This window comes from Etheostoma spectabile, chromosome 2, assembly GCF_008692095.1.
Source record: "Etheostoma spectabile isolate EspeVRDwgs_2016 chromosome 2, UIUC_Espe_1.0, whole genome shotgun sequence".
NCBI lineage: Eukaryota > Metazoa > Chordata > Actinopteri > Perciformes > Percidae > Etheostoma > Etheostoma spectabile.
This window is the reverse complement of record NC_045734.1, coordinates 92315-105958: the sequence shown is the minus strand read 5'-3', so window position 1 is coordinate 105958 and position 13644 is coordinate 92315. Positions and strand designations below refer to the sequence as shown.

Here is a 13644-nt window from a genome sequence, read left to right as displayed (position 1 = left end):
AAATCTAAAACGTTGTTCCCGGCCGGACGGAATCCGCTTTGTCCTCTTCAACCCGAGGTTTCGACTTCGGCCAAAACCCCCCCTTTAAACCCCTTGGAGTAGATTTTACGGGGAGGCTGAGAAGTGTGATCCCCTTTTATTTGGGCCCAAACCACCCTTGGCCCCCCTTTTTAAGAGGGGAACCACCCCCCCCCGGGCCCACTCCTTAGGCACCGCCCAGATTTCCCACGCAATTTTTGAAGAGGGTGTAAACCAAACATCCCCCCACACCCAGAGTTTTCGCATTTCGGGACGGTTCATCATCCCTGGGGTTTTGCCGTGGGGATTTGTTGACTACTCAGCGACTTCCACCGGGAAAATTTGAGAAATCCCCCTATCCCCCCTGCTCTGCCTCCACCACAGAGGGGGTGTCGCGGTTTTAGGAGTTCCCAAAAGTGCCCCTTTCCACCTCATTACCTCCCCTTGAGGGCAACAAAAGTCCCCCTCCTTTTGTTTACAGCTTGGATTCCTCGCTTCCCCCCCCTGAGGTGGGGAACGGTTTTCCAGAAGCACCTTGGGGCCGACCCAAGTCCCTTCCCTGTCTTCTCCGAATTCTCCCACACCCCTGCTTTTCCTTTCAGGCAGAGCTGCGCCCTTCGGGGGCCCCCGGTACCCCGCAACCCCCGGAGTCCTCCGGGTAAAATATCCCCAAAGACTCCCTTCAGTGGACGGGTTCCCGCCACCGGTGTCCACAGGGTGTTCGTGGGTTACCCCCCTTGGAACCTAAAAACCCAGACCACAGCTCGCGCCGCCTTTTGCAATGGAAAACTTTGAAAATTTTCCCTCAGGTTAGCCCAGCCTCCCCAGGGATGCACGAAAACCCGCCGGAGGTGCGTTTTTAAAGCCCTCGACGGGGCCCTTCCAGACGTTCCCCCTTTTACCCGCATAACCCTTTTGGTTACCAGTCGTCCCGAGTCCCCCCACCCCCTGACCCAACCACCACCAGATGGGACAGTTGACAGCTCTGCCCCTTCTTTTACCCGAGTGTCCAAAACATACGGCCCCGACAGATGAAAGATTTTAAAAAACGATAAATTTTACGTTTGGCCCAGGGGGCTCGTACCCTACACTTAGAACATCCCGTGTTCGAATGGTGTTTTTGATGGCAACCATGACCGACAGAATTTCCCAAAAACAGACAAACCCCCCTCGGGGTTTGTCGGGAGGCCGTTCCCCCCAATCAGCCCCCAAATTCTCCACATTTCCCCCGGTGGTTGAAATCCCCCAGGGGAAAATGGGTCCCCTACTGGAGCCCCATACAGAAAAGCGTACGGGGTTTCCAAAACAGGGAATGTCATTTTTGACTGATAACCACACTAAATATACTCAGGTTAGTAAAACAGCAAGGGAGGGAGGTCCCCCCCAAAGCTGAAAAAATATGGCTTTCACGGGTTTTGGGGGCATTCAGCAGCAGCCTATGCGTCATTTTAAAAACCCCTATGATTTTTTTAAAGCGCCTTTTTTTAACGAAGGCCCCTGTACAAAGGTGCAAAACCTCTAAAAAAAGTCTTACTTAGTACAGGCACAGCTGAATTACACACACAGGTTTCCTTAGCAAACGGATTCCGACGTGCCCATAGACACCTTATCATCAAAAAGGTATTTTCCAAAATATGGGCCCCGGGATGAAACGAGAAGGTTTCCCGTTGCTCTCTACTTTTTGATAACTGTTTATCTTTGCATGTATTTTTTTCAAAATAACACCATACGGTGCATATTCAGAATGTTGGAGACCAGCACTATATGGGCTAAAGATGACCAAATCATCTGCGTACATTAAGTGATTAATTAGTAAGTCACCAACCCTACAGCCTGTACCACAAGCATTTAAAATCAAATACAGCTCATTCATATACATATTAAAAAGAAAATGAGACAAAATTCCTCCCTGGTGAACACTATTGGTCACTTGGAGGGGAACAGATGTTATATCCCCCCATCTCACTCTCATCGTCTGATGCAAGTATCAACACACCAAGATTCTAATTATGAAACCAGGGACCCCACTTTTAGACAATTTTAATTTTAAATAATTTGTCATGATTAACACGATCAAATGCTTTAGAAGCATCAATGATGCACAAGAACGTTGTGGAATTTTGCCTTATGGCTAGTTTTTATATTTATCTAAAATTTCTTTTAATGCAGAAATACAGAAATCAGTGTTGTGCTAAAAACCAAGTTGGTTAGCAATAGACAGGACATACCTCTCAAGTCTACACAATATAACTGTCTCTAGCACTTTGGACATAACACTGGCCAGACTGGCCTGTAATCATCTGAGCAGTTCAGCTTCCCCACTTTATCTTTAATAACTGGTACCAGCACAACAGAGAACAGAGAATCAGGTAATTCTCCATGAACAAGAAAACCTATGTAGCACATAGCCACCAGAGGGCACAGTTTCTTATTGGCAAGTTTAAGATGTTCAGCTGTAATATCATCCAGGCCATATGCCTTATTATCTCTTAACTTCGATAGTGCTTCATTGACTTCAGCAGAAGTGACAGCAACATCATCATTAAACTCATTAACTCATTAAACTACATTATTCACTACAAACAGATTATTTTTACACAGTTTAACAGTTCATAATGTTGTTTTTGCCACAACTGGGAAATTTCATCAAGACCACTCACAACATTCATGTTAGATGGAAGAGATGTTTTGCAATTATTACAAGTTTTTATTTCTTTCCAGAAGTAATTAACATTATTTTTCGTGCAGCTTCCATGCCAGTGAATCTGACCTCATAGTGTTTTCATTTCTTTTAATATAGCAAAGTGAATATTTAAATCTAGCAATAGTGCATTTCTTGTTTTCAAACAGGGGGTTATGCCTGCTTTTACCTGACTTGGCCCATTTTTTAAAAGCATTTTGGGCCTCTGCATGGAGCTCTTCTACATGATCCTTCCAATGCTTAGCATTGCACACTTTTTTCCTATATTTATATAGAGGCCTGCTTGAGATACTGAGAGACACCACAATAGCTTCATACAGGGCAGAGGTGGGTAGAGTAGCCAAAAAGTAAAAGTAAAAGTAGTCATCCAAATAATTACTGAGTAAGAGTAAAAAAGTGCTTGATGAAAAAACTACTCAAGTAGTGAGTAACTTATGAGTAACGTCTGATTTATTTCTTAACACAAGCATTAATCAGACAGACAAAAATACACAATAACCATCTGTAGGCAAATTATAGTTCATCCAATCAAAAGAATAAATTAAAATTAATTTATTAATTACAAAATAGCTTAAGTGAAGAGACTTGAACATCAAATTTGGATGGATACTATATATAGGAAATGTTCAAAACATGTTGAAAAGACAAACATTCGCCTATCCACGGCAAAAACAAACATGACTGCTACATGTTTTCTCAAGTTAGATGTTGAGTTTTTGAAAGCTGAAATGTGTTTGTTTTGGTATTATCAGATGATAATTGTGTTTTACGAGACTTCACGACACTGCAGGATCCGTCCTACACATGCGCAAGATGGCCACGCATGCCTTCTTTATTTTATTTTGTACCTTTGCAAATTAATATTGTTTGTGTTGAGAAGGCAGGTTGCCAGGTTCTCCACTTTCTTAGTTTCTCTGTTCCTGGCGAATTTATTTTAATATGCCATTTTTCAAAAGGACTGCCTTTATTTCTTTCCCATTTGAAGAATCAATTTGTATAGATCTCAGTCCTTCCACAAAAATCCAGGTTTTTGTGTTTGTTGCAAAAATCCTTGATTATGCGGCACATTTTCTTAAAAAATGTAATAGAATATCTGGGATATTTATGCGATGAAATTGCGGGCACTTGGAACAACTGCGGTTTGATAAAAAAAAGGAATGTGTTTGTCTCGTTGTGTAATTGTGTCACTTCATAACATTACCATGGCAACAGGGGACATGGCTGCCTTGTGTAAAGTATACACAAGATTTTTCAACTTACTGCTAAGATATTTGTGACTTTTTGCAACAAAAATCAGGGGGTTACGAAATCATGCAAGCCCCGCATTATTTTGCATGGAAATCTGCAATTTATGCAGCAAAATAAATTGCATTGCATAAACATGTTACAATAAAATGAAACATGATTTGAGGCTTGTTAATGTGGTGCTGGAATATTATTTTTACTGGCCTGGGCCCTGTATTTGTCTTGCAAATGTTTTATTGTTTTTTTTTTTTAACTGCTTTGACTTTTCCTCAGTCAAAAAGAATTCCCATTCCACATGTAATCAAATGTTAATGTAACAACTCCTTTATATTTTTGGATTGGCCACCACGTAAACACCTCGTATTTCATAGCCTGGCGTAAACGATAATAATAAAAAAAAAAAGATTTCACTTAATAATAATTTCGCCCATGCCTGGTACACAGATGTCGGTACACAGTTTTGGATCAGTGGCAAGTCTTAATTTAAATATCTTTATTGAAAAAAAAAAAACTGGTAAAAAGTGTAGATTACATGTTGAGCACTTGTGAACTACAAAAAAGTCTAGCCTACAAAAAATGCTAATATATAATTTTTTATATACACTACCCTTCAAAAGTTTGGGGTCACATTGAAATGTCCTTATTTTTGAAGGAAAAGCACTGTACTTTTCAATGAAGATAACTTTAAACTAGTCTTAACTTTGAAGAAATACACTCTATACATTGCTAATGTGGTAAATGACTATTCTTGCTGCAAATGTCTGGTTTTTGGTGCAATATCTACATAGGTGTATAGAGGCCCATTTCCATCAACTATCACTCCAGTGTTCTAATGGTACAATGTGTTTGCTCATTGGCTCAGAAGGCTAATTGATGATTAGAAAACCCTTGTGCAATCATGTTCACACATCTGAAAACAATTTAGGTCGTTACAGAAGTTACAAAACTGACCTTCCTTTGAGCAGATTGAGTTTCTGGAACATCACATTTGTGGGGTCAATTAAACACTCAAAATGGCCAGAAAAGAGAACTTTCATCTGAAACTCGACAGTCAATTTTTGCCCTTAGAAATGAAGGCTATTCCATGCGAGACATTGCTAAGAAATTGAAGATTTCCTACAAGGGGTGTGTATCCCCCCCTTTCAGAGGACAGCACAAACAGACTCTAACCAGAGTAGAAAAGAAGGGGAGGCCGCGTGCAAAAACTGAGCAAGAAGATAAGTACAATAGAGTCTCTATTTTGAGAAACAGACCCCTCACAGGTCCCCAACTGGCATTTCATTAATAGTCCCCGCAAAAACCAGTGTAACATCTACAGTGAAGAGGGGGCCCTGCGGGATTCTGGGCTTCAGGGCAGAGTGGCAAAGAAAAAAAAGCCATATCTGAGACTGGCCAATAAAAGAAAAAGGGGAATAGAACACAGACATGGACAGAGGAAGTGAAAAAAGTGTTGTGGACGGATGAATCCAAGTTTGAGGGGTTGGATCACAAAGAAGAACGTTTGTGAGACGCAGAAACAATAAAAAAGATGCTGGAAGAATGCCCGACGCCATCTGTTAAGCCTGGTGGAGGTAATAGTAACTGTACTGTATTATATAGCGCTTTCCAGTCTTAACAACTGCTCAAAGCGCTTGACATCTACAGGAAACATTCACCTTCACACACTTGGCCGGGGCTGCCGTACAAGGTGCCATGTCATCAGATAAAATTCACACACATTCAAACTCCAATGGGTCAGCACCAGGGGCAACTCGGGGTTCAGTGTCTTGCCCAAGGACACTTCGACAATGACTGTAGGGGCGGGGATCGAACCACAACCTTCCGAGGGCAGGCAACCCCTTACCAAGAGCCACAGCGCCCATATATGATGGTGGGTTGCTTTTGGGGCTGGAAGGTGGGAGACTTGTACAGGGTAAAAGGGATTTTGAATAAGGAAGGCTATCACTCCATTTTGCAACGCCATGCATACCCAGTGGACAGCGCTGTGGAGCCAATTCATCCTACAATAGGACAATGACCCTAAACACACCTCCAAATGTGCAAGAACTATTTTTGAACAGAAGCAGGCGCTGGTATTCTATCGGTAATGGGGTGGCCAGCGCAGTCACCAGATCTGAACCCCATTGAGCTGTGTGGGGGCAGCTTTACCGTATGGTACGCAAGAAGTGCCAACCAATCCCAAACCAACTTGTGGGAGCGGGTTCTGGAAGCGTGGGGTGCAATTTCTCCAGATTACCTCAAAAAATAACAGCTAGAATGCCAAAGGTCTGCAATGCTGAATTGCTGAAATGGGGATTTTTTGACGAAAGCAAAGTTGATGTAAAAAAAATCTTATTTCAAATACAAATCATTATTTCTAACCTTGTAAATGTCTTGACTCTATTTTCTATTCATTCACAACGTATGGTGGTGATAAGTGTGACTTTCAGGAAAACACAAAAATGTTTGGGTGACCCCAAACTTTTGACGGTAGGTGTATAATATATTTGTATATGCACCTTGGTATGATTTTTGTATATGTACATACTGGCGATAAAATTTTTCTTGTTAATAAAATGAAAGAAAAAAAAAAAAATCTGTCCGTTGTGACGCATGGCCGTCAAGTGTTCCGACGCATGCGTGGTACCAAGTAGGGAAAAAGCCAGGTTTTCAGCTACGCATTTATGTGCATGCGTGAACATCGTGCGCATGCGCGACGGATCGTGCAGGCAGGACGGATCGTGCAGGCAGGACGGATCGTGCAGGCAGGACGGATCGTACAGGCAGGACGGATCCTGCAGGCAGGACGGATCGTGCAGGCAGGACGGATCGTGCAGGCAGGACGGATCTTGTACCGACAACATCTTTGCTTTGCTACGACTGTCAAGCTAACACGTCCTGCTGCTGAGATCAAGTATGGTCGCTTGACGAGACTGCACAACGCTGTTTAATTGGTGAAACACAGTAACGTGGCAGAGCCTTTAGCGGAAGTCTCTCTCTCTCTCTGTCAAACTAAAACATATGTATGGCAACTACTGTTAAGAAATAATGTAAACTCGTAAGATTCTAATGAAAACTGTTGAAATGACAGTAACAAGGTTAAAACATCACAAAATGCTCAGAAGAAGCTGAAACGCACATTTCCTGCATGGAGATGTGTGTATAGCACGTACTAGTAAAAAACTAATGCAGAACTGTTGAAATTACAGAAACTAGGTTAAAACCTCACAAAAAGCTCAGAAGAAGCTGAAAACAGGTTTCCTGCATGGAGATGTGTGTATAGCAACTAGTGTTAGTAAATAGTGTAAACTAGTAAGAAACTAATGTAAAACTGTTGAGATGACAGTAACGAGGTTAAAACATCTCAAAATGCTCAGAAGGGGCTGAAACGCACATATCCTGCATTGAGATGTGTGTATAGCAACTACTAGTAGAAACAGATGTAAAACTGTTGAAATGTCATTAACAAGGTTAAGACCTCACAAAATGCTCAGAAGAGGCCAAAAACCAAGTTTCCTTGCATGGAGATGTGTGTATAGCAACTACGTTAGAAAATAATGTAAACTAGTAAGAAACTAACGTAAAACTGTTGAAATGACAGCACAAGGTTAAAACATCACAAAATGCTCAGTAGAGGCCGAAAAACACGTTTCCTACATGGAGATGTGTGTAGAGCAACTACTAGTCAAAACTAATGTAAACCTGTTGAAATGACAGTAACAAGGTTAAAAAACCACAAAAAGCTCAAAAGAGGCCAAAAAACACGTTCCCTGCATGGGGATGTGTGTATAGCAACTACTGTTGAGAAACTATTGTAAACCTGTTGAAATAACAGTAACAAGGTTAAAACATCACAAAAAGCTCAGAAGAAACCGAAAAACCGTTTCCTTGCATGGAGATATGTGTATAGCAACTACTGTTAGGAAATAATGTGAACTAGTGAGAAACTAATGTAAAACTGTTGAAATGACAGTAAAAAGTTAAAACATCAAAAAAAGCTCAGAAGAGGCCGAAACGCATGTTTCCTGCATGGAGATGTGTGTTTAACAGCTACTGTTAAGAAACTAGTGTATTCCTGTTGAAATGACAGAAACAATCTTAAAACATCCCCAAAAGATCAGAAAAGGCAGAAACACACGTTTCCTGCATGGAGATATGTTTATGGAAACTACTAATAAGAAACTAGTTTAAACCTATTTAATTGCCAGTAACAAGGTTAAAACATCACAAAAAGATCAGAGGAGGCCAAAACATACATTTCCTGCTTGGAGATGTGTGTATGGCAACTACTAGTAAGAAACTAGTGTAAACCTGTTGAAATGACAGAAACCAGCTTAAAACATCACAAAGTGCTCAGTAGAGGCCAAAATGCACGTTTCCTGCATGGAGATGTGTGTTTAACAGCTACTGTTAAGAAACTAGTGTATTCCTATTGAAATGACAGTAACAATATTAAAACATCACAAAGAGATCAGAAGACGCCGAAACACACGTTTCTTGCATGGAGATGTGTGTTTGGCAACTACAATTAAGAAACTAGTGTAAACCTGTTGAAATGACAGAAACAAGCTTCAAATATCACAAAATGCTCAGAAGAGGCCAAAACGCATGTTTCCTGCATGGAGATGTGTTATTAACAGCTACTGTTAGGAAACTATTGTGAACCTGTTGAAATGACAGCAACAAGGTTAAAACATCAAAAAAAAGATCAGAAGAGGCAGAAACACATGTTTCCTGCATGGAGATGTGTGTATGGCAACTACTATTAAGAAACTAGTGTAAACCTGTTAAAATGACAGAAACAAGCTTAAAACATCCCCAAGTGCTCAGAAGAGGCCAAAACGCACATTTCCTGCATGGAGATGTGTGTATAGCAACCACTAGTAAGAAACTAGTATAAACCTGTTGAAATGACAGAAACAATCTTGAAGAAGTCTGATCCAAGTCATTGTCTGGGGTCATTCTGTACCCACCAACGGAAACAAGCCTTTTGAGTCTAAGGGATCACTGGCGGAAACATGAGCACAGCCAGTTTCATTGGAATCAATGGGCCCAGCAAGATACCTGGGTCAACTGGGACAGCAGCTCCCAAGACCCATCCCAGCACAGTGCTGTGTGGGGTTGGTAAAGCTGCTGTGGCCGACAAATCCGCTGCAAGTGCCAGTGGAGGAGATGCTGGGGAGAGCTTCCAGATTGGGGAGCGAGTATGGGTAAATGGGAATAAGCCAGGCTACATACAATTTTGGGAGAGGCAGAGTTTGCTCCAGGCCAGTGGGCAGGTATTGTTCTGGATGAGCCAATTGGGAAGAATGATGGGTCAGTGGCAGGGGTGCGCTACTTCCAGTGTAAAGCCCTGCAAGGAAGTTTTATCCGCCCATCCAAGTTGTCTCGCACAGAGGGCGAGGCTAACGGAACTGAGAAAGCACCCCCCTCCTCTGCTGCATCACCCACTCCTTCAGATAGCAGTATATCCGCGCACACGGCTGCCACAAAATCAACATCACCTACCACTGCAACCAAGAAGGCCTCCTCCACTACACCAGCTGCACCAGCTACGCCATCCTCCAACCTCCCACACACAATCAGTGAATCTGTCTCCAAACTCTCTGAGACCGGATAAGTCAAGAAGGGGGAAAGAGAGCTGAAGATGGGTGACAGAGTATCGGTTGGTGGTACAAAGGCAGGAGTGGTACGTTTCCTTGGAGAAACAGATTTTGCCAATGGCGAGTGGTGTGGTGTGGAATTGGATGGGCCCTGAATGACGGGGCAGTGGCAGGCATAAGATATTTTCTGTGCCAACCCAAGTATGGTTTATTTTTTTCCAGTCCACAAAGTTACACACATTGACTTCCCTTCCATCATGCCAGCCAAAGCAAAAACAACGGTTTGGAAAGTAGTAGCCACACCATCAGGGCTAAAGCAAAGCCCTAGTGCCTCCTCCATCTGTACCATGATGTACTCACTAATGAGCAACTATAGGCCAATATCAAACCTTCCGTTTTTAAGTAAAATCATTGAAAAAGTAGTCTTTCAACAACTCAACCATTTCTTGTCACTAAGCAACAGTTTTGATACCTTTCAGTCGGGTTTCCGACCACACCACAGCACTGAAACGGCTCTTGTCAAAGTCTTTAATGACATCCACCTTAACACAGATAATGGCAAAATTTCAATCTTAGTATTACTTGATCTCAGTGCTGCATTTGACACGGTCGACCACGACATACTACTAGACCGATTGGAAAACTGCGTTGGCCTTTCTGGCTTAGTACTAAACTGGTTTGAATCCTACCTAAAGAATAGGGATTACTTTGTGTCTATAGGTAATTATGCATCTGAGCGTACAAATATGATGTGCGGAGTTCCGCAAGGCTCCATTCTGGGGCCTCTTCTGTTTAACATTTACATGCTTCCACTGGCTCAGATTATGGAGAAAAACAAAATAAATTACCATAGTTATGCGGACGACACACAAATTTACATAACCTTATTGCCAGGGGACTATAGTCCAATACAAAAACTGACTAAGTGCATCGAACAAATTAACGACTGGATGTGCCAGAACTTTCTGAAATTAAATGAAGGAAAAACTGAGGTGGTTGTTTTTGGAAAAAAAGAGGAACGATTAAAAGTAGGCGCTCAGCTTCAAACAACAATTTTAAAAACAACAGACAAAGCCAGAAATCTGGGTGTAGTCATGGACTCAGACCTGAATTTTAACAGCCACATTAAGACAATAACAAAGTCAGCCTACTATCACCTTAAGAATATATCAAGGGTTAAAGGACTTATGTGTAAACAGGACTTGGAAAAACTGGTCCATGCTTTCATCTTCAGTAGACTTGACTACTGTAACGGGGTCTTTACAGGTCTCCCTAAAAAATCAATCAGACAGCTACAGCTGATTCAGAACGCTGCTGCTCGAGTCCTCACTAAGACCAAGAGACTGGATCACATCACACCAGTTCTGAAGTCTTTACACTGGCTTCCTGTGTCTCAAAGAATTGATTTCAAAGTACTCTTGCTAGTTTATAAATCCCTTAACGGTTTAGGTCCAAAATACATTTCTGATCTGCTACTACACTATGACCCCCCAGACCTCTCAGGTCATCTGGGACAGGTCTACTTTCTGTCCCAGAGTCAGAACTAAACAGGGTGAAGCAGCTTTCAGTTTCTATGCTCCTCATATCTGGAACAAACTCCCAGAAACCTGCAGATCCGCTGCTACTTTCAGTTTTTAAATCAAGGCTGAAGACCTTTCTTTTTGATGCTGCCTTTCTTTAAATTAATGCTCATTTCTTTAAATTTCTTATGCTGCACTGTAACTTTTATTTTTGTGTTTTATGTGTCCTAATGTTTCTATTTTGTTTTTAACTGTCTATTCATGTGTTTTATTAATTTTTAATGTTTATGATTTTTAACTGTTTGTACTTGTGTTTTATCTGTTTAACTGATTTTGTGTAAAGCACTTTGAATTGCCCTGTTGCTGAAATGTGCTGTACAAATAAAGCTGCCTTGCCTTACCATGACCTCTGTGGCATCCTCTGTCAGTGACAAGCCCAGCGGCACAGGCCTGCTAACAGAGACATCATCACGGTATAATCCTAAGATTTTAGCCATTACAGACCTGCAAAAGGCCCTAAAGGAGAAACAGTGGCACATTGAGCAGCTAATGGCTGAGAGGGACATGGAGGGAGCTGAAGTTGCCAAGGCCACTGGCCATGTTAGAGCAAGGGAGCAACAAATTGGCCTGCTGAGGGTTGATCAGGAGCAGATGGAGGCCAAGATTGATCAGTTAAGTGCCTGCAGACAAAGACAAAGTGGAGCTGCTGAATCAGCTGGACGAGGAGCGTAGGAAGGTGGAGGACCTTCAGTTCTGTGTAGAGGAAGCTTGCATTACCAAAGGAGACCTGGAGATGCAGACCAGACTGGAGCATGCACACATTAAGGAGCTTGAGCAGAGCCTTCTTTTTGAAAAGACCCAAACTGAGAAACTCCAAAGAGCATTAGAAGACACTAGGGTTGCCAATGTGTCTGAAAGATCTCGTATTATGGACCTTGAGAGGGAACTTTCGCTGCAAACAAGAGAGGTAGTAGACCTGCAGCTGCGTATTGGATCCCAACCGAGCTCTGAGGATTCAAACTCTACTGTTTCTCACCTTCTGGATGAAATAACCTCTCTGAGAGCTCAGTTGGCTTCCGAAGAAGCAAAGCAGAAAGAAGAGCTGAAAAAGTACGAGAAGCAAGAAGCTCAAGAAAAGACCCATAGTGAGGCAGCTGCTCAGGTTCAAGCTATAGTTGTAAGGCTCTAAAGGACAATATAAGGGTTAACAGTAGCTGTTAAACAAACATCTCCATGCAGTAAACATAGGTTTCAGCCTCTTCTGAGCATTTTGTGATGTTTTAACATTGTGGATGTCATTTCAACAGGTTTATACTTGTTATGGTTGGGGTTCAGCTGGCCGTTAGTATTATTTTTTCCCTGCATTTCTCCTGCCCTGTTTTCTGTTTTGTTTCTCCCTCTTCCTCCCCCTCGCCTGTCCGAAGCCAGCTGATTGCCAACACCTGCCGCCAGTCTGCCAGCAGCAATCATCTCCTCCACACCTGCCTGTCATCGCCTGCTCCCGCCAAGCACACCTGCCTGCAATCTTCATCAGCCACAGTATTTCAACCCCAGTCCTGCTCTCACTCTTCACCTGATCGTTGCTTCCGCTACATTGGTGAAACCGCGTCAGAAATACTCCAATCTTCTCCTAGTGTTTTTCCTTGTGCCTGTTTATGTTCTTACCTCTCCTGTGTTTTCCTCCCAGTTATCTCTCCCTCCGGTCAGCTGGCTTCGGACCCCGGACCCTCTCCCTCGGCGCCCCCTCTTCATCATCCCCCCTCCTCGTGCCTGCATCTCCTCCCGACTTCCCAGTTTTGGCTCCTCGGTCCCCCGCCGCTTCCCTGGTTCCAGTTACCTCTCCGGCCCTCCGGTCCTCCGCTTCAGCGTCCCACGTCCGCCTCCTCGCTCCCCCTCTCTCTCTCCCCCGATTTTGCAATAAACCTGTTCTTTGTGAGCCGAGCTATTGAGTCTGCCCTTCTGTCCTGTAACAATACTAGTTTCTTAACAGTAGCTGTTAAACACACATCTCCATGCAGGAAACCTGCGTTTTAGCCTCTTCTGAGAGTTTTGTGATGTTTTAACCTTGTTGATGTCATTTCAACAGGTTTATACTAGTTTCTTTACAGTAGCTGTTAAACACACATCTCCATACAGGAAAAATGCGTTTAAGCCTCTTCTGAGTGTTTTGTGATGTTTTAACCTTGTTGCTGTCATTTCATCAGTGTCAGACCCGGCTGGCAGAATAACCCAAACGCAGACGAAGAGTAGATCAATGAGAGTTTATTGATGCTAATCCGTGAACCAGATGCCCAACCAAGGTGTAGCAGAGGGAAAAGCTGTGGCGGCAGGGGGGGTGAAGACAATCCAGAGGTGTAGAGTGTTGACGGTCCGTAGCAGGATTAACTGGATGTGTAGACAGAGAGACAGACGTTACCAAACATGAAGACAGACACGAAGCAAAACGACAACTGCCAAAAAGTTGGATGAGGCGCCAAACACATACTGGGAAGACTAACGATCCGACAGGGACTGGATGTCAGGTCACGGTATAAGAGCTGGTGGTGATCATGATAAGACACAGGTGGGTGCTGGTGAT

At 42.8% G+C, this 13644-nt stretch overlaps 1 pseudogene; it reads left to right on the top strand.

The window, feature by feature from the left end:
- The first annotated feature begins 8961 nt into the window (after positions 1-8961).
- On the top strand, positions 8962-12987 carry LOC116701323 (CAP-Gly domain-containing linker protein 1-like; annotated as a pseudogene).
- The last annotated feature ends 657 nt before the right edge of the window (positions 12988-13644 follow it).